The sequence below is a fragment of the Giraffa tippelskirchi genome, chromosome 2 (assembly GCF_054371585.1).
Source record: "Giraffa tippelskirchi isolate mGirTip1 chromosome 2, T2T-mGirTip1v1.2.pri, whole genome shotgun sequence".
Classification (NCBI taxonomy): Eukaryota; Metazoa; Chordata; class Mammalia; order Artiodactyla; family Giraffidae; genus Giraffa; species Giraffa tippelskirchi.
In genome coordinates this window covers 166,523,990-166,544,307 of record NC_137276.1, presented here as the reverse complement: position 1 = coordinate 166,544,307, position 20,318 = coordinate 166,523,990, and the positions used below count along the sequence as shown (strand labels likewise).

At 40.3% G+C, this 20,318-nt stretch overlaps 1 protein-coding gene and 1 long non-coding RNA gene across 4 annotated transcripts in view; one reads left to right on the top strand and one right to left on the bottom strand.

Moving 5' to 3' along the window:
• Positions 1-17,336, bottom strand: part of ROPN1 (rhophilin associated tail protein 1) — a 30,175-nt gene extending 12,839 nt beyond the window's left edge. The window contains exons 1-2 of one of the 3 annotated variants that reach the window (XM_081571719.1): positions 17,117-17,336; positions 16,960-16,993 (exon numbers count right to left, since the gene is read on the bottom strand). The gene's annotated coding sequence lies outside the window, so the exon portion shown is untranslated. Of the gene's footprint in view, positions 1-16,959 lie in introns of all 3 variants that reach the window. The other 2 variants (XM_081571717.1, XM_081571718.1) reach the window with 2 other exon arrangements.
• A 34-nt stretch (positions 17,337-17,370) lies between these two features.
• LOC145538871 (uncharacterized) lies at positions 17,371-19,295 on the top strand. The gene is made up of 2 exons (XR_014077301.1): positions 17,371-17,684; positions 18,814-19,295. It is a non-coding gene; the product is annotated as an uncharacterized LOC145538871 (long non-coding RNA).
• The last annotated feature ends 1,023 nt before the right edge of the window (positions 19,296-20,318 follow it).

The following is a 20,318-nucleotide window of genomic DNA, read 5'->3' as shown; positions in this document are numbered from 1 at the left end:
TGCAGCCACAAGCTAGGTCTAAGTTTTAAATTTATACTACCAGCCTGGTTGGGAAATCTCAAGATAAGAAATTAAAGTGGTATCAGGTTGGTGGTACTCCATTATCTTCCATTTTGTGTACTATTGTTCAGAGGAAGAAGGGTCTAAAGACATCAATTTTAGACTTTGTAAAAAGTCAGATATGCATACAAAAATTCAAGGGTAATTACCATAAAAGTAATATAACCACCAAATCAGTAAAAAGAAGAAAAGGAATTAAGAGTAATAACAGCACAACTTGATTGATCCAAAAGAAGGCAAGAAAAGAGGGGCTGGGGGAAGCATAGGAAAAGTGGATAAATGAAATGATAGAAGAGAAGTCACATATTTCAGTAATCAGTAAAAAGGAAAGGTCTTAAATGCGCCAATTAAAATACAGAAATTATCAGATTGGATTTTTAAAATATCTAGTTGTAGGCACACCTGAAAAGACTCAAGTACACAGAAAGGCTAAAGATAAAAGGATGTATGGATAAATAGGCAAATAATAACCAAAGGAAAGCTGATGTAGATGAGTCAAAACCAGACGAAAACAACTTTAAGGCAAAATGCATGTAAGAATAAAGAGGGTCACTACATAATATAAAAGCTTCAATTCATTGGAAAGATAACACAGTCCTCAGCAAGTATCACCAGGGTGAATCTCATGATGTTGGGTGGAAAAAAGCCGTATATTAGTTAGGGTCATAAATATAATAAGAATAGCATTATAAAAAATTAAATTATAAACTATTGTGCTTATAATAGTATAAGAAAGAGCAAAGGATGATAAACACAAATTCAGAATGGTATTATCCTTGGTGGGGGAGGGAGAGAGATATCATTAGGGAGGGAGATGCAACAGGAGTCCCAACACTGTTAGGAATGTTGTATGTTTCAAGCTTACATGAATGTTTCATCATTTTTATGCATAAATTTAGTTATGTATTTTATTTGTATGTATGAAATAGTTCATAATTTAAAAAGAGTTATTGTTACAAGTTGATTGTTTCCGATAACTTTTCAGTTCATTTTAGCTAGCAAAGGGCAGTAACTTAGTTTGCTCATATTGTCTGCTCATAACCATATATGTATATATTTGGTTAAAGTGGTCAACCGTATTTATCAAACAAGTCAGTCCTAAAGGAAATCAACCATGAATATTCATTGGAAGTATTCATGCTGAAGCTCCAATACTTTGGCCACCTATGCAACGAGCCGACTCATTGGAAAAGACCCTGATACTGGGAAAGATTGAGGGCAGGAGGAGAATGGGTAACAGAGGATAACTTGGTTGGATGGCATCACCAACTCAAAGGACATGAGTTTGAGCAAACCCCATGAAATAGTGAAGGACAGGGAAGCCTGGCCTGCTGCACTCTATGGGGTCACAAAGAGTTGGACATGACTGTTAGTTAACAGGTACAGTTTCGGTTTGGAAAGATGAGAAGGTTGTGAAGATGGATGGGGGTGATGGTGTCACAAAAATGTGAAGGTATCGAATGCCACTGAACTGTACACTTAAAAATGGTTAATGTGGTCAGTTTTATGTATATTTTACCACCAAATATATATATATGTAAAATATATTTATATATACATAAATATATATATACAATATATATAACAAATATTTTTGTTGTTGTTCAGTCACTCATTCTCCATCTCCCAAATCCCCTCTCTAGATTTGTTTCTGAACATGATGCCACCATTCCTCAGTCATTTGGCCTCCAAGCCCTGGAGTCTCTATTCTCTTTAGTCTGTTGAATCTGTCACTAAATCTCATTGATGTTTCATTTGACATGTGTCTCCTACTCATCCCTTCCTCTTTATTTTCACCTCATTTACTCTGGTTCAGTCCCTCACCTCCTAATGGGCCACCCTATGTCGGGTTATTCTCTGGCCTCTCCTGACTGGTATGTCCAGATCTACCTTCTATGCTGCCATTAATATAGGTCAGAAAGTCCAGCTGACAAAATGATAATCCAATCCTGACTTTCAAGGTTCTCCATTATTTGTATATAGAATTTTACAGTCTAAATTTTTACTAGTATTTACAAACATAAATTTCTAACACATAGTTTACTCTGGCCACTTTCCAAAAAATTATAAATTCAAAGCTTAACATTTTCACAGTGTTAGTAATACTCCATCCAGCTTTTCTCTTTCCCTCAATATGTTGTTAATTCAGGCTGGCTTATTTGAGGTGCCCTCCCTCTTCCTTTCCATCTGTTAAGACCCTGCACACCCTCGCCAAGGTTCATCTTGAGTCTGTGCTTTGCCACGAGCCTTCCTACAAAATTTGAGTATCATCAAATATTCTTTGTAGTACACATTTTACCATTTCATCCTATTCTGCCTTTATAGATCTCTAAAGCAGGGCTTCCCACAAGTGGTCATGGCAGAATGGGTTACAGGTGTGCAGTGAGAGATTGATGATTGTATACTTTTCATAGTGATACAAAATTTACTACAAAATTTATAAAATTTTACAACTATACACAAATTTATAACAGTTGAAATTATATTTGGATATTGTTCTGCTCAGTCAGTAAACTTCCAGATTTCTGTTTCGGCGTTTATTATTATTGTTTAATTGGTGTAATTACTGTTTTGGTGTATAAGGTTTTAGGCAGAGCACCTGCCAGCAGAGATGCTTCTATAGAATTTCCCCGTTTTACCACCATGTTAAAACCACCTCTGTAAGTTTGATTATTGTTTTAACTGCTATGTATTTATTGTCAGTGCCAAAGGTTTGTGCATATGTTTCCAGTACTTAGGTCTTCCTTTGACTTAATTTTTTCTTATTTTTAAAATTTACTCCCCCAAAGGAAGGTATATGTTTTAATCATCATCATCATCACTTCTCTCTAATAAAACATAATTGATTTTGTTAATTTTCTAAAATTGTGTCTTGATTTATATATTTATTTATCCTTGTTTTGTGGTATAAAATATCCAAAATCTGATTCAGTATGAAATTCTATAATGACATTATTTGTTTGTAGAAATTAAAAAATTAAGTTTGCTTCTAAAAGCAAATAATAGTGTAAAATAATTGAATTGATTCTATAAGAGACTGTGGGCCTTTATTACCTTATAAAAATATTTCTCAAAATACTTTAACTATACTTAAGTATAAGTAATATTTACATTTTGTGGACAGTTTAGCATTTTAACTGCTAAATTAAATGGTAGCATTTCTTAAAATCCCCCTTTTCAAAAGTCTTATGAAACTACTCTAAAGAAAATAAGCAATCTTCTTCTATCTGAAAACTGATTTGTTACAGTAAAAAAGGCCTATAGTCTCCTTAAGTATTTTAAATATATGATTTATTTTCCTACTATAAATTATAATTTTGAATTAATTTCTAATTATAGTTTAATACTTGTGAGATTCACAGACGTTATACATGTAGTCCAAAATATAAATTTAAATCACTTATTAGGCAATATAGTGAGGACTATTTCAAGTTTGGATTTGTTTTCTCTGATAACTTTTTTCTTTACCCAGATATCTGCCTAAATATCTCATTTTCATGGAAAAGTTATCAAATGAAAAAAATGGTGCTGGGTAAATTATGCCAGAGCCTTAACAGAAAATATCTATATTATACAGATAGTCTTTTAAGAGATTAATTCTTAAAGTTTTTGATCTCAGCAACCCCTTACATTCTGAAAAGTTATTGAGGATCCGAAAGATCTTTTGTTAATATGGGTTATATTCTGCAATATTTGTCATTTTAGGAATTTTAAAATATTTATTTTAAAATAAAAACAGCTCCTTCATATCTTATAAAAAATAACTATAGTTTCTAGTTATTTGTTGGTTACCAAACTAACAAAAATTCTTAGTGAGAAGTGTGGCATTGTCTTATATTTTCTGAAAATCTTCTAATGTCTCACTTAATAGAACCAGCTAGATTATCATATTTGGTTTTTGCATTCAATTCATTTGACTGAATTCAATCGCACATCATGTAGCTTCTGGGAAACTCCAGTGTACACTCTTTAGAAGAAGCATGAAAAAGACCTATAATGTCTTGGTATTATTACAAAAATAGTTTTACCTTCATGGATTCCTACCCGCTAAAGTCTCCAGGATCCTCAGAAGTCCCTGAAACCACACTTTGAAAACTACTGCTTTATGAAATGTTTTACAAAGGTGTTTACAACTACACAGTAGTTTATATCAGGTTGGGTTCAGGAAGCTAATTAAAAGGTCACATAACTAAGAAGTAAGGCCAAAATGTCTCCCACAATTACAGAATCATTTTACCCACCTGCCTGAGAAATGATCACATTTGGAACCAAATGAAGCAAAGGAAATATAAAAATGGAACATTACTATTAGAAGACAATGGCACCCCACTCCAGTACTCTTGCCTGGAGAATCCCATGGACGGAGGAGCCTGGTGGGCTGCAGTCCATAGGGTCGCTGAGAGTCGGACACGACTGAGCAACTTCACTTTCGCTTTTCACTTTCATGCATTGGAGAAGGAAATGGCAACCCACTCCAGTGTTCTTGCCTGGAGAATCCCAGGGACGGGGGAGCCTGGTGGGCTTCCGTCTATGGGGTCGCACAGAGTCCGACACGACTGAAGCGACTTAGCAGCAGCAGCAGCAGCAGCAACAAAACGAAGTACTCAAGATGAGTAGTAACTAAATACTTTAAAACAAATAAGACTTCCTAGATTATGCAAGAACAACAGTTTCTGTACTTGTGGGAAAACTGTGATGACAGGGAGGTGGGAGGGCTTTACATCATATCTGTTTTCCACGTTCTGATCACTTGAGATGCAAGTAAGAAATGCTTTGTTTACAGAGAGCTCTAGTCTGTATATTTGCCTGTAGATGTGAATTCCATATTAAAGGATGTTACTAATAAATCCAGGCTGCTATGGTTTTGTCTGCTTTCAGCTCTATGTGAAGAAACAGTCTGCTGTTTGCTACTAAGCTACCTATCAAAGGAAAAGTTTTTTCTTTCTTTTTTTTCCTGGAGGCTAGGAATTAAAAGAGGAATTGAAAAATGTCAGTGATTCTTATTGCAGAATTGTTAGGGAGAGATTTTTTTTCAGAAAATTGGCTTATTTGACATTTTCAAGCACCAGAATGAATTTAATAAAAATCACAATGAATGTGTGAAAACATAATAAAGTATACCAACAATACTCATAGATTCAAGGGAAACATGATGTTAGAAGTAGTTCAGTGGGGAGTTTAACTAATATTTCTAACTTTAACCCTAAAGAAGACTAGTAGCAAAACATCTGTTAGGTATCATGTTACTTGTAGATACTTAATGTAAAAAAATTAAGTGAATTAGAAATCAATTCACATTATCCTAAGAATTTCAACCAAAGACAGAAGAAATCAAAGTATTCAAATTTTTGTTAATAGAGAGGAGTTTCTCTCAATTGGAGAAAAATCAATAATTACCTTTTTAACATTTGCTAAGTAACAACCATCTGTGAGGCAAACTTCCTCACTGATGGTGACTATAAGAATTTGAAGAGAAATACACAATGGAATATTACTCAGCTACTAAAAAGAACATATTTGAATCAGTTCTAATGAGGTGAATGAAACTTACTTCACTCTATTATGTAGAGTGAAGTAAGTCAGAAAGAAAAACACCAATACAGCATATTAACGCATATATATGGAATTTAGAAAGATGGTAACGATGACCCTATATGCAAGACAGCAAAAGAGACACAGATGTAAAGAACAGACTTTGGGACTCTGTGGGAGAAGGTGAGGGAGGGATGATTTCAGAGAATAGCATTGAAACATGTATATCACCGTATGTGAAATAGATGACCAGTCCAAGTTTGATGCATGAGGCAGGGCACTCAAAGCCGGTGCACTGGGCCAACCCAGAGGGATGGGATGGGGAGGAGGGTGGGAGGGGGGTTTGGGATGGGCGACACGTGTACACCTGTGGCTGATTCATGTCAATGTATGGCAAAACCACCACAATGTTGTAAAGTATTAGCCTCCAATCAAAATAAATAAATAAATTTAAAAAAAAGAAAATAGAATTTGAAGAGAAAATTAAAGTTTTTTTTCTGCATGTAGTTATTTCAACACAAAATTTGGTATAAAGCAAAATCATGATTAGAAAGTGAGCTTTATTTCTCTTTAAAAAGTTAAAAAAATCTTTTTTATTTGAAAGTTTTATTCAGAGTAAACATTCAATATCTTCATTCTCACTGTGCAACTTGTTATTGCAATTATATGATAAAACTCTATTGGATTTTTCATAAGCTCCATATAGAACTGCCAAAACCCTACAGTATACCCCAGTGTGCTTTACAAAGATTTCTGTATGCCATGATGTTGAAAAAGGTTGGGAAGCTCTGATGTAAAATCTGGTTTCAAGTACTTTGGTTAAAAAACTTTGTTAAAAAAAACTTTTGTTTCAATGTTTTAAGATTATGTGTTATGAAAGAGATGCTGATGATTATTAAAATCAATTTCTGGTAAAAGCTGAGATTTATATTACATATATGTATGTGTGTGTGTTCATCACTTAGTCATGTTTAACTCTGCAACCCCAGATACTATAGCCCATCAGCCTCCTCTGTCTATGGCATTCTCCATGCAAAAACACCGGAATGGGTTGCCATTTCCTCCTCCAGTGGATCTTCCTGACCCAGGGATCAAACCCAGGTCTCCTGGATTGCAGGCAGATTCTTTACCAATTGTGCCACTAGGGAAGCCCCATATATAGAGAGAGAAAATGAAAGTGTTAGTTGCTCAGTTTACCATCTGAGCCACCAGGTAAGCCAATGTATACATATACATAATTTATATATATATATAACTTATACAATTTTAAAAGAATGTAATTAGAAAGGTAACTATAAAAATACTGGTTGTTAAGGGAACAATTAGCTTCTAAGTTAAATTACTCAGCTGAAGTATTGATTAGAAGCCATCAAGAAAGTTTGAGATAAATTAGCAAAACAGAGCAACTTCTTTTGATCACAGAGAAATAGTGTCCTCAGAGTGTCACAAAGGCCGAAGACATCTAGTACTTCCTAAAGAAAGCAAGAGCCAAGGGAAAGAAAAAGCAGCATCCAACACTGGCAGCAACTCCTTTCCTGAGGAGGCAGGATAAAGCAGGGTAACTCTGCCTTAGTTTATGAACAGGAGCTGGGATGCCCTCAGGAGAATTGAAGTTGTTTTCTGAAGCTAGAAGAGGGAGGGGAATCTTTAAGATTTCTGTAAAGAATCTGCCTGTGATGCAGGAGACCCGGCTTCAATCCCTGGGTTGGGAAGATTCCCTGGAGGAGGGAATGGCAACCCACTGCAGTATTCTTGCCTGGAAAATTCCATGGACAGAGGAGCCTGGCAGGCTGCAGTCCATGGGGTCACAAATAGTTGGACATGACCAAATGACTAACCCTTTCATAAAACACCAAAGCATGAACATATAGTTAAAGATGGTCATGTGATTCTAAGATTTAGATAAACTGACTGAGTTTGAAAGAACCAGAAAAGTAGGCCCATATCAAGTTAGACTTAATCTCACAGGCAATCACATTTGGACCTAGGCTGATCTTTAAGCCTCACTCTGTTTTTATTTTTATAAAACAATAGCATCACAAAAGTAATCTTTCAGTTGCAAGACCATTCAGTGCAGCACAGTCCATTTTTGCACCACCTCTACTCTCTAGGTCTTGCACACCTGCTTTTGCATTGATCTTTGACGTGACCCCAAGAACACACTATTTCTTATTTGATTTCCAGGTAATGACTTTCCCCTCAAGCCTGAATTCCACTCAACTGTTTTCCTCACTCCCAGTAGATGAAGCAATTTCCTACCTGAGTGAGATCAAGGATGTCAGAAAGAAGTCACACTGCCATTCTCTGCCAACTCAGCCTATCTCTTTGATCTCATAGTCTTTCCTCTGCTGCTTGAGCTCTTAGTTCTTGCCTTGTCCAAGACCTGAGGAACCAGCATTTGACCCTCTCCATTCTTTAGAAAAGTTTCATCTTTTCACTTACCTGGCACCTTTTCTTCCATCAGTAAGTATGTCTTCTGCTATCCAGGATGCTGATAAATCCACTTAAGAAATTCTTTATTTCAAATATTGCATTTTGAGTTCAAGAATATCTGTTATTTTTATACATACAATTTCTGTGTTGAAATTTTCCATTTTCATCCATTTATACATCTTTTCCTTGATTTTCCTGAATGTATTATTTAGAGTTATTCTAGAGTCAACAAGTTCTGACAACTCTAGTAGCTGAATCTCCCTGTGGATGTCATCTTTGATGTCTATTTTTCTTCTTGATTACTAGACACATTTTCATGCTTCTTTGTATTTTTTAAATTTTATGTCAGACCTTATGTAAAAATGAAAGTGTTTGGGGTGACTCAACTTTCTAATCTGTCATGCCAGAGCTGTTTGACCGCCAAGGCTTGCCGGCAGTCCTGAGTCCACATCCAAAGTTGGCAAATGTCCACTGGGAAGAAAATGACTTACCATGAGTTCACCTTGAAAGGGTTTGGCACTCTCCTGGAATTTGAATTAATCTAGTACTCATTGCTTCTAAAGCTCTATGATGTATTTACAATATTTTTAAAAATAATTTTTCTAAATGTTTAAATTTGTTGCAGTGGGTGGCTTGAGCTACTGCAATCTACTATAGTCCAACTGGAAGTAGATACCTTTTCTGTGCTGATGACTGCCAAATCCCCAATTGTAAACTCTCAACCATGCTACAGTCATATCCACCAGCTTCCCACTGTAGAGTTCCCTTTTCCCATAAAAGCATCCAAAATGAACTTCTTTTACTCCCTCAATTGTATTAGTCAGATACTCCATGGCCAGTTTTTATTTATCCTTCTCTTTCATTCCCCACTTTAGTCCTGGTGAACCTAAAAAAAAAAAAATCTGTCTAGAAAATAAAAAGGAACATCTTTTCCAAAACAAGGAAGGGACTTAATTTGACTTATAATATAGTCCAATATGGGGCTTCCCAGGTGGCGCAGTGGTAAAGAATCCGCCTGCCTGCCAATGCAGGAGACATAAGAGATGTGGGTTTTATCCCTGGATCAGGAAGATCCCCTGGAGTAGGAAATGGCAACCCACTCCATTATTCTTGCCTGGAGAATCCCATGGACAGAGGAGCCTACCAGGCTACCGTCCATGGAGTTGCAAAGAGTTGGACACGACTTAGCACTACCACGTAGTTCAATACCTTCAATTTACAAATGAGAGAATTGATGCACAAAGAGGTGAAGTGATTGGCACAAGCTCACAGTTTCTGTTAGAGCTGAATCAAAAATTCGGGTCTCCTTCATTGCTTTTCCCACACCACACCACACTGCCTCTCTCAGAATAAGGCCATTTACACATCATGGATTTTCTCTAGGACAATCCTAGTTTCAAAAATTATGTTTGACTCTTTCCATAAATCATTGAAATATCATGGATATTCCCATTTGCATCATGAAAAGTACATTTTCAGTGGAACAAAACTTTTACTTGTCAGAGTATGTCCTAATTTTTTGTCCTGAAAATATGATTATTGTCTCAGCCATATTCCACACAGTTGCAAATAATGGAAGGGTGCCCAGTATTAAGAGAGGCTTGAAAGTCAATGTTTTCAACAGGCTTCCCTTTGAAAGCCCTTTGGCTTTCAGATGATGGCTTAGATGGGAAAGAATCCACCTGCAATCCAGGATACCTGAGTTTGATCCCTGGGTAGGGAAGATCCCCTGGAGAAGGGAATGGCTACCCAATCCAATATTCTTGCCTGGAGAACTCCATGGACAGAGGAACCTGGTGGGCTACAGTCCATGGGGTCGAAAAGAGTCAGACACAACTGAGTGATCAACATTTTCACTTTCTTTAAAGTCAATGAGGTTTCCTTATCTCATTTAATCCTTACAGCAATCTATGAGTAGGTAGGTTCTAATATTATAATCATTTTCCAATGCCAGGAAATTAAGGTTTAGTTTTTCCAGATAAAATGCCTTAACTGCTTATGTTATCACATCACTCTCTAAAACCTTTATTGGATCTTCATTTCTTTTCTCATGAAAATGATGCCCTGTCTGACTTTCAAGCTCTCCATGATTTGTCTTATTCTTATTAGCTTGCCTCTCCAACTTTATTTCACAGAAGTCTGGATCTTTTTCTACCCTGGGCCAACCCCTGGATCAAGTCAACCCAGCATTTGGATGCCAGCAGCAATATTGCTAAGAGCAGTCCTATTTGACCTTGTCCTTTTTTTTGAATAGTGGTTCTTGGCTCTGTTATTAGAAGATTTCTCCAAATTGCTTATATATCATGCTAGTACCACATTTTGAAAGTTAAAAGCTCCACATGAAGTGAAGTGAAAGTCATTCAGTCGTGTCCAGCTCTTTTCGACCCCGTGAACTATACAGTGCATGGAATTCTCCATGCCAGAATACTGAAGTGGGTAGCCTTTCCCTTCTCCAGGGGATTTTCCCAACTCAGGGGTTGAACCCAGGCCTCCCACATTGCAGGCGAATTCTTTTACCAGCTGAGCCACAATTATTTATTTTTTTTAATTAGTTTATTTATCTATTTTTTAACTTTACAATATTGTATTGATTTTGCCATACATTTGACATGAATCCACCATGGGTGTACATGTGTTCCCCTTCCAGAACCCCCCTCCCACCCCCCTCCCCATCCCATTCCTCTGGGTCATCCCGGTGCACCAGCCCCGAGCACCCTGTATCATGCATCAAACCTGGACTGGCGATTCGTTTCACATGTGATAATCTACATGCTTCAGTGCCATTCTCCCATATCATCCTGCCCTCGTCCTCTCCCATAGAGTCCATAATACTGTTCTATATATCTGTGTCTCTTTTGCTGTCTCGCATACAGGGTTATCTTTACCGATTTTCTAAATTCCATATATATGTGTTAGTATACTGTATTGGTGTTTTTCTTTCTGGTTTACTTCACTCTGTATAATAGGCTCCAGTGTCGGGAGCCACGTTAGGCATTACTGACAAAATGGAGGCACGGCCCCAACCCCCTCTCCTTATCCCGCAGGCACAGTCCCAGGATGAAGGAGTTAGGTCTTGTGATTCTGACTTGCCCTTTCCTTCCTTCGGTTGAGCTGGCTGGAAAGAATGTTAAGGTGCTTATTGTTCTTGCAAGGAGCATGAGAAAGCACAAAGCCTTCTGAAGTTATGCCCAGGAAATAATCCATAAAGTTAACTATTGACATTTGTTCAAGGATCTTTACAAAGAATGTTCCAGGATGAGCACATAGGCCACAGCTTGAGGCCATGGGAAAGATTGTTATCTGAGAGCTGCTTGTGAGGGAAATGTTTATGGCAAAAGAAATTTGCTGAGTTTAGGGTTTAGGAATAATTAAGAATAGTTAGAAGCTAAAAGTTTAAGGTATGTTGTAGTGTTAGCATATTTTACTATAGCTTATAGAGACTAGGAAGTTTAGAGATACTAATAGCTAAAAGCCTTTTTAGGAGATAATGAGCTTAAGATACTATGGGCTAGCAGGATTTAGAAAGATGAGAAATAAACTGAGGAATGTGGTATGCAGCCCAGAGACAAATGTGAGTTACAATGTAATCACAAGGACACTTAAGAGGGAACTCTGAAGGACAACAATGATTTATGGAGACAGTAAATCTGGGTGAGAGGAAACTGAAGATGTCAAACCTCTGACCTAATGCTTTTGTAAAAGTATAAAAGAAAACCTGATGCTTAAAATAAACATGCAGTCCCGCACTTTGAGTCAGAAGCTGCATCATTCTCCACCGACAACCCTCATCCCTTCAGGCCAATTCCCTGGTTGCTGGAGCTGGACTCCGGCACTCCAGTTTCATCCACCTCATTAGAACTGATTCGAATGTATTCTTTTTAGTGGCTGAGTAATATTCCATTGTGTATATGTACCACAGCTTCCTTATCCATTTGTTTGCTGATGGGCATCTAAGCTGCTTCCATGTCCTGGCTATTATAAACAGTGCTGCCATGAACATTGGGGCACACATGTCTGTTTCAATTCTGGTTTCCTCAGTGTGTATGCCCAGCAGTGGGATTGCTGGATCATATGGCAGTTCTATTTCCAGTTTTTTGAGGAATCTCCACACTTCTCCATAGTGGCTGTACTACTTTGCATTCCCACCAACAGTGTAAGAGGGTTCCCTTTTCTCCACACCCTCTCCAGCATTTATTGCTTGTAGTCTTTTGGATAGCAGCCATTCTGACAGGTGTGAAATGGTACCTCATTGTGGTTTTGATTTGCATTTCTCTGATAATGAGTGATGTTGAACATCTTTTCATGTGTTTGTTAGCCATCTGTATGTCTTCTTTGGAGAAATGTCTGTTTAGTTCTTTGGCCCACTTTTTGATTGGGTCATTTATTTTTCTGGAATTGAGCTGCAGGAGCTGCTTGTATATTTCTGATATTAATTCTTTGTCCGTTGCTTCATTTGCTATTATTTTCTCCCATTCTGAAGGCTGTCTTTTCACCTTGCTTATAGTTTCCTTTGTTGTGCAAAAGCTTTTAATTTTAATTAGGTCCCATTTATTTATTTTTGCTTTTATTTCCATTATTCTGGGAGGTGGGTCATAGAGGGTCCTGCTGTGGTTTATGTTGGAGAGTGTTTTGCCTATGTTTTCCTCTAGGAGTTTTATAGTTTCTGGTCTTATGTTTAGCTTTTTAATCCATTTTGAGTTTATTTTTGTGTATGGTGTTAGAAAGTGTTCTAGTTTTATTCTTTTACAAGTGGTTGACCAGTTTTCCCAGCACCACTTGTTAAAGAGATTGTCTTTTTTCCATTGTATATTCTTGCCTCCTTTGTCGAAGATAAGGTGCCATAGGTGCATGGATTTATCTCTGGGCTTTCTATTTTGTTCCATTGATCTATATTTCTGTTCTTGTGCCAGTACCATACTGTCTTGATGACTGTGAGCCACAATTATTTAACAAGTGAATAGTTACCTCTTTCAATGCGTCTTAACTTAGCCACGTTCATGTTTCACAGAATCTTTCCATGTTCATATCATGGTCCGCAAGCGCAGGGATACCATTTACAGACTTCTGTGTTAACTGTGATCCCTAATCACAGTTATGGAGCTTGTGAAACTCACAAGAGAAGTCCCTTCCTCCTCCAGGAACACACACCCCTCTACCCTGATTTGGGGACCTGTCAGACAAACCTGGAGCCACCTTAACCTTGTCTTTCATAAGTGTATGAAAGTCTCCATTTTCTTAGAGTGAAGACTGTTCCCCACATCCACATCATTTCCATCCTTTTACTTGTTCTCCCTACTTCTGATTTTCATCATAGTCTCCCTATGATCCAGGGACTCAATGTAAGCAAGGGCTATGAGGGGTGAATGCACCATAGTTTTCAACAAAAGATCAGGGCTACATTTCTCTCCTCTTTCCACTACCATTCCTGATGATATTTAACATCGTATTTGGCTTTTCCAACACAAAATACAGGGCTGCTGTCCTTCAGAGACCCCACAGGGCAGATCAAACTCTAATGAAGAGCATTCCTGACTGTGAAACAGGTGACCAGGACTCTGGGCCTGGGCCTACCTTTGACTAATTATGTGATCCTGGGCAAACAATTAATCCAATAACAGCTTATGTGTCAGGAGTAGCACTAAATAAATACTAGCATACAGAAATAAATGAATCACACACCCTGCCCTCAGAGTACTCATAGGCCAAAGGAAGAGACTAACAGGAAAATCAGTGATTAAAACAGGGTACAATAAGTGTCAAAATATAGATATAAAAGAACAGAAACTCCTTGATGAGGCATCTTACTAATCTGAAGGCTAGATAAGGTGGTCAGAAAATACTTCCAAAATAGTGATGATATTTGAACAGAGACTTGGATAAGCCTGGTTTGTTTACTGCTGTCATTCCCAGTCCCAGAACAGTGTCAGGTACAGAATAGGTTCCTCATAAGAGCAAGGATGGAATTCTCTGTGGCTAGGACTAGACAAAAGTATAGAGGTGTCAAAAAACAGAGAGAGTTCAGGGAAATGTAATTATGGAAGGCTAGCCGAGTGGCAAAAAGGGGAATGGTTGGGCCTAAGGCTGAAAATACAGCCCAACACCAGAATATAAGAGGCCTGGTTTGCCATGGCAAGGCTTTAGAACTTTATCTTAAGGGGAGTAGGGAGCTACTAGAATATTTAAGCACTGGAGTCACTTAAACAGACTTTGGTGTTCGTATTACGCTCCAGTCATCAATTGATTGCCTCTCTGCTCCAAATTCACCCACACTGCCTCCTCATTAAAAACTTGTCCTTTAGATCAGTCTCCTTTGCCGCCTGGCATAATGTTAAGCTTTATCACTAGAGGGCGCTGGAGGGATACTCGAGGAGGAAGGGGCTTTTCTCCTGGGTACCAGAAGTTCTTCCAGGACTAGGCTGGGCTCCAGGAATGAAGTTTCCCCAGTGCAGGGATCCCGCAGTGCTCAGCTTCTCCAGCATCTGCAGTATGCTGCTGCTGCTAAGTTGCTTCAGTCGTGTCTGACTCTGCGACCCCATAGACGGCAGCCCACCAGGCTCCGCCGTTCCTGGGATTCTCCAGGCAAGAACACTGGAGTGGGTTGCCATTTCCTTCTCCAATGCATGAAAGTGAAAAGTGAAATTGAAGTCGCTCAGTCGTGTCCGACTCTTAGCGACCCCATGGACTTCAGCCTACCAGGCTCCTCCGTCCATGGGATTTTCCAGGCAAGAGTACTGGAGTGGGGTGCCATTGCCTTCATCTGCAGTATACAATCTCTTAAATGCCCAATGGCTGCAGTGCACAGCAGTCAGCAGTGCCCAGTGGCTGGCTGCTTCCCCTGGCACCTCTCTTGGGAGGTTTGCAGCAGAGTACAGCCAGTGTACTTTCACCTTTTCATGGCTTCTTTGGCATCCCAGACAGTGGATTTCTGGCTGCCTGGCACCTCAACTTCTCTGCCATCTAATGATCTGTGGCCACACCCTCTGTGACACACTCTTAGGAGGTCATCTCTTTCTTGGGTGACCCATCTCAAGGGTAGTGACGGCTTCTTAAATCTGTGATTCCTGTACTCTTTGGATCTTTATGTCTTGCTAACCAATCTTCCATTATTCCAATCCATTATAGTTAAAAATTTGTTACATTGAACTTTCTTTGTTAAATTGTTGTATGATTTCTTTCTCTTTGCTGGACTCTGAAACACACATTGACTGAAAGCTGCAGAGATGCATTGAAGAGAGTGGAGTGAGACTGGGTAGATGGTGACACCACAGTAGAAATGGTGAACATTGAAGGAGGGACAGGTCAAAGTCCTGTCCCATGTCCCCTTGGGCCTTCAGGACTTCCATGCACTTTTGAGTTACAGAGACTTAGGATCATAGCTCCTTAGGGTGGAAAGGAGTCTGAGGACCAATGGTTTCTTTTGGGCACTGTGGATCATTTATTCACATCTGATAAAAAATGATGGGGAAAGATCCATTCTATCTTAACATTCCACGATTCCAGTGCTTTGTGAAGTTCATTTCCATTCTTAAAGCTCTCAGTATGCAAGGCCTTCCTAAATTATCCATCCATCCCAGCCTTGCCTCCTCAAATCTTAAAATTCAACAGATTTCCTCTTATACCTCCCAATGTGAAATGGCAGGCCAACACATATGTGCTAAAGAGCATAGGTCTTACTGAATATGAAATATACATTTGTTTTTGCAATTTCCCATTTGGTTTTACTGGTATGGGCTAAACAGGGCCTCAACAATTTAAACAAAAGCCTGCAGTTACCTGAATGAAAGGCTTCAGACACCAGAATCTCAGGAGGAGTGTCTATGAACAACTCTTAGAACCAAGGACCAGGTACTGTATGTATTTGTTTGGGTTTGGAATAGGAGATGATGGGTTTTGGACACATGGTTACCCTTGCCTGGACACACTCCTCATCATTTCATAGGTTCTTCAGGTCTCAGCTCAGTTTTCCCTGACCTTTCTCTGTTACCTTATACCCTCTCAAAGCACCCCTTACTCACCTCTCCTTGGCAACACTTGACTCTAATTTTACATTATTTGTATGATATTTTTGATGAACAACTGCTATTCCCAATAGACTGTAAACTTGAGGGCAGGGATAGTCACTTTCTGTTCACAATAGAATCCCCGATGCCTAACCTAGTGCCTGGAATACAGTCATTACTCAATATATATGAGGAAAATGAATGAATGATAGCAGTTTATATAAAGTACTAGTCATGTCCTTTGGTCCTTATGGCAACCCCCTCATTTTTGTTGTTCAGTTGCTAAGTCATATCTGACTCTTTGCGACCCCATAGACCACAGCACTCCAGGCTTCCCTCTCCTCCATTATCTCCCAGAGTTTGCTCAAATCCTTGTCCACTGAGTTGGTGATGCCATTCAACCATTTCATCCTCTGTTGCCCCCTTCTCCTCCTGCCCTCAATCTTTCCAGCATCAAGGTCTTTTCCAGTAAACTCTTTGCATCAGGTGGCCAAAGAATTGGAGCTTCAGCTTCAGCAACAGTCCTTCCAATGAATATTCAGGGTTGATTTCCTTTAGGATTAACTGGTTTGATCTCCTTGCAGTCCAAGGGACTCTCAAGAGTCTTCTCCAGCACCACAATTCAAAGGCATCAATTCTTTGGCCTTCAGCCTTCTTTATGGTCTAACTCTCACATCTGTAGGTGACTACTGGAACAACCATAGCTTTGACTATACAGACCTGTTTTGGACACAGTTTTACTCCCTCTATAGGTATTGTTATATCTGTATTAGAGAAGAAAAAGCCGAGGTTTGGCTAGTCAATGGGAGGATTTGATCCCAGATTTTGTTGTGTTTCCAAATCACTGCCCCCGTGTAAGAAAGCATAAAATGCTAGTTCTGGGTACAAAGTATACATATAGTTTGGGTAGAGAGCAATAATCACCCATGGTTACCTTCTCCTAAAGATCGCAGTCCCCTCTTCTGGCTCTGTGAACAGGAGGGGTTCAGAATCCAGGTGGGCTCATCGGGCAGGACTCTTCCCTCAGACCCGAGCCGCCGTCGGGGTGTTCAGGGTGCTCCCCTCCCTCCACTTCCCCTCGGGGTGGCTACCTGAGGCTCGTTCCCAAGCGGGCTATCCGGCACCAGGCGACACCTCGCGCCTGGCTTCAGGCGGGAGGTGTGGAGAGAGATTCACCGCCTCGCACCTTCTGCGGGCCGGCGGGCGGAAAGCAGCCGAATGTGAGCGGGGTAGGGCGGCACCTGCCTCAGCCGGGAGCACAGGAGAGGTGTGGTGGGACCTGGCTTTGTTAGCTCTTCGCCTTCGCCTGGCAACGCCGACGCCCGCTGCGCTGCCTAGCAACCGCGGGGCCGGAGTGCAGGCACCGCCTCACAGAGCCTGCCCTGCCCCCTCCCACTCCCCCGCGGCCCCCGCCCCGCCCCCTCTGCCACTGCCCCCTGAGGAGTCTGGGTTCCCCAAGTTTCACCGGGGCCAGGCTGGGGGACCTAGATCTGCTTCGGAGTTTGCTTGTGGCGGAAAGAACAGATGGCCTAGTGATTTAGGGATGAGGTTGGGGGCTTTGAGAAACCTTGGGGAATGTGTAGCAATTTACAGGGCTTTTTTGTGTTAGCGGAAGTGGAGGAGCTCTCGTTGCTGCTTTGGCTTGTGGAAAGTGAGCAGGTGAGGAGAAGCCCTGGGGAACGATGTGAAAAACACTTCTTGCAGTGACCCCCACCCCGCCTTTTTCAAGCGTCTTAACTCGCTCAATCCTTACAGTCACTCCATGAGGCAAATACCCTTATTATCTTCATTTTACAGAGAAAACAGCACAGAGCAGTCAAGTAACTTGCCCAAGATCACACCAAGTGATCGGGTTAGGATTGAACTTACATTCAGTGTTCCAGACTTTTCCCTTTTAACCTCTGTGATGATCAGAGAGGGGGATGGAGCGCTGGTGTGGATAGGAACAGAACTCGAGGTGCTGAAGGTAACAGGGAACGAAGGAAAATATTCAAGCTTAGAATGGCCTCAAAGTCTCACAGTGACTCTGGAAGTAGGTATTCACCTTCATTTTAGGAATAAGCAGCAGACTTAAAACGTTGAGTAACTTGCCTATGGTCAGACCGCTGGCAGTGAGACCAAATTTGACTCCAGGTCTTGTGATTTTAAGATTTTTCTTTTTTAAGCGCCCAAGAAAGCAAGAAAAGCCCTTTTGCTCTCTACTATAACCCTTGTCTGTCATTTCATACCCATTTTTCAGGTGCCCATTGTGTCATCTAATCTTTCAGATCAGTGCACTGGTCTAAATCAATGAGTTAGTTCATTCAGGGCCTTCAAGGGTTTCTGCAGCTGTGAGTGAAAACTGTTGTCTCTCCTTAAGGCAATTTCAAGCATCGATGAGCAAGTGGGGGAGCTGGAGCCTCTGAAAGCAGAGGGCTTTCAGAGCCTGCTGTCATCTATTTGTAAAGGGTCCAGTCTGTTGGCATTTGTCAGGGTCTTACAGGTCCTTGCACACCTGGAGAATTCTAGATGACTTGAGGATGGCTACTTGTCCACAGGCAAGATTAGGAGATAAAGGATACAGAATCACTGGCCATCACCCGCCTTCCTGCTCCCTCTGTGGAGGGACCACCAGATTCTGGCGAAGGCATCTGCTGAGCAGTGGGTGCCTTGGGATTGGACAGGGAGGCTGGAGATTTGACGGCTGTAGGTGCATCTTTCAGGAGAAAAAAATCCTGTGGTCCCTGGGGTCCATTCTGTGTGTGCACAAGAGAAGAAGGTGTGATGTATCTTTTCTGCTTTCATGCAGGGTAAATGATACAGAAAAGAATGAATAATAATGATCTTCGTGAAGAAGAAGAGGTGGTTCAAGCAAAGCTAGAGCAGGAAGATGAAAAATGAAATTTCAGTGTGGGAGGTTAAATGTAAGAATGTAATTTCTGACCGAAGTGGTCTGACAGCCTGCAGGAGGCCAGGTTGAAGATCAGTCAGTCAATAAGTACAACAGAATGTGTACAACAGAATAAGTGTAAGAATTGTACAGTAAGTACAATAGACTATGACTTTACAAGGAAATGATGATCATAAAATTGAGGAAAGTTGCTTTCTTCCGAGAGAGAAGCAGGAGGATGCAAGAGAGAAGAGCACATGGACATACATGATTGATGGCGGTCTAGCTCTTGGTGTGGGTGGTGGTTTTGGGGTGTTTATTATGTTTCACAACTTACATATACTTTACAAAATATGTTTCAGATATTGGTCCATAAGATCTTTTAAAGTAAACTCATCAAATAGGTCACACTGTTTCTGTTTTCCTGTGTAGTTGAGAGTAGACCATATATGTTTTCATCATTTCATTTTCCCCTCATTCCCATCAACATTCTGTAATTTCTCCTATTGTATTCTCCCCCAGCTTTGCCCCATTTCTCTGCTCCCCTTATTGCAGAGTTCTTTAAAAGAGTTGTCTGTACTCGCTTCCTCTAGTTTCTATCCTCTCAGCCTCTCTTGAATCTCCCTGATTTCAGGCTTTCACCCTTATCTCTCCACTGAAGCAGCTCTTGTCCAGCTCTCAAACAACATGATGTTAAAAGTTGTCTCTTGGCCTCAATTTAACCTATCCGCAGCATTTGACCCTATTGATCACTCTTTTATCCTTGAAACCCATTCCTTGGTTTCAGGACACCAGACTCTCTTGGTTTTTCTCCTTCCTCAGTAGCTCTTTCTTCTCAGTCTTTTTTGCTGGTTGCTGTAGAATGAATATTGTGTCTTCCTAAATCTATAAGATAAAGCCCTTAAACCCCGATGTGATGATATTTGGAGGTAGACCTTTGGGAGGTGATTAGGTGAACTCATGAAGAAGGAGCCCCATGACTAGATTAGCACCCTTTTTAGAAGAAGGAGGGACCAGAGCTCAGACTCTTTGCCATGTGAGGGCAAACAAGAAGGTTGCAGTGTGTAAGCCTTGATCTGGACTCTCACAGGGACCAAATCTCCCAGACCTTTGAACTTGCACTTCCCAGCCTCCAGAACTGGGAATGTTAGGTAGTTAGAATAGGAAAAAGGAGTTCAAACTGGCAGTGGCTAAAAAACAAAGGGGGAAAGCCCATGAAAAAGAAACAAAGGAAAAGTCTGCAGACCAGAGTGAGAACCTCAGGTGAAACAAACACTCCCCCTTCCTATCAATGAGCCTATCCTCAAGCCTTGAGGGTGTACTATCCTTTGTTTGTTGTTGTTGTTCAGTCACTTGCTCAGTCGTGTGTCTGACTCTTTGTGACCCCATGGACTGCAGCACTCCAGGTTTCTCTGTCCTTCACC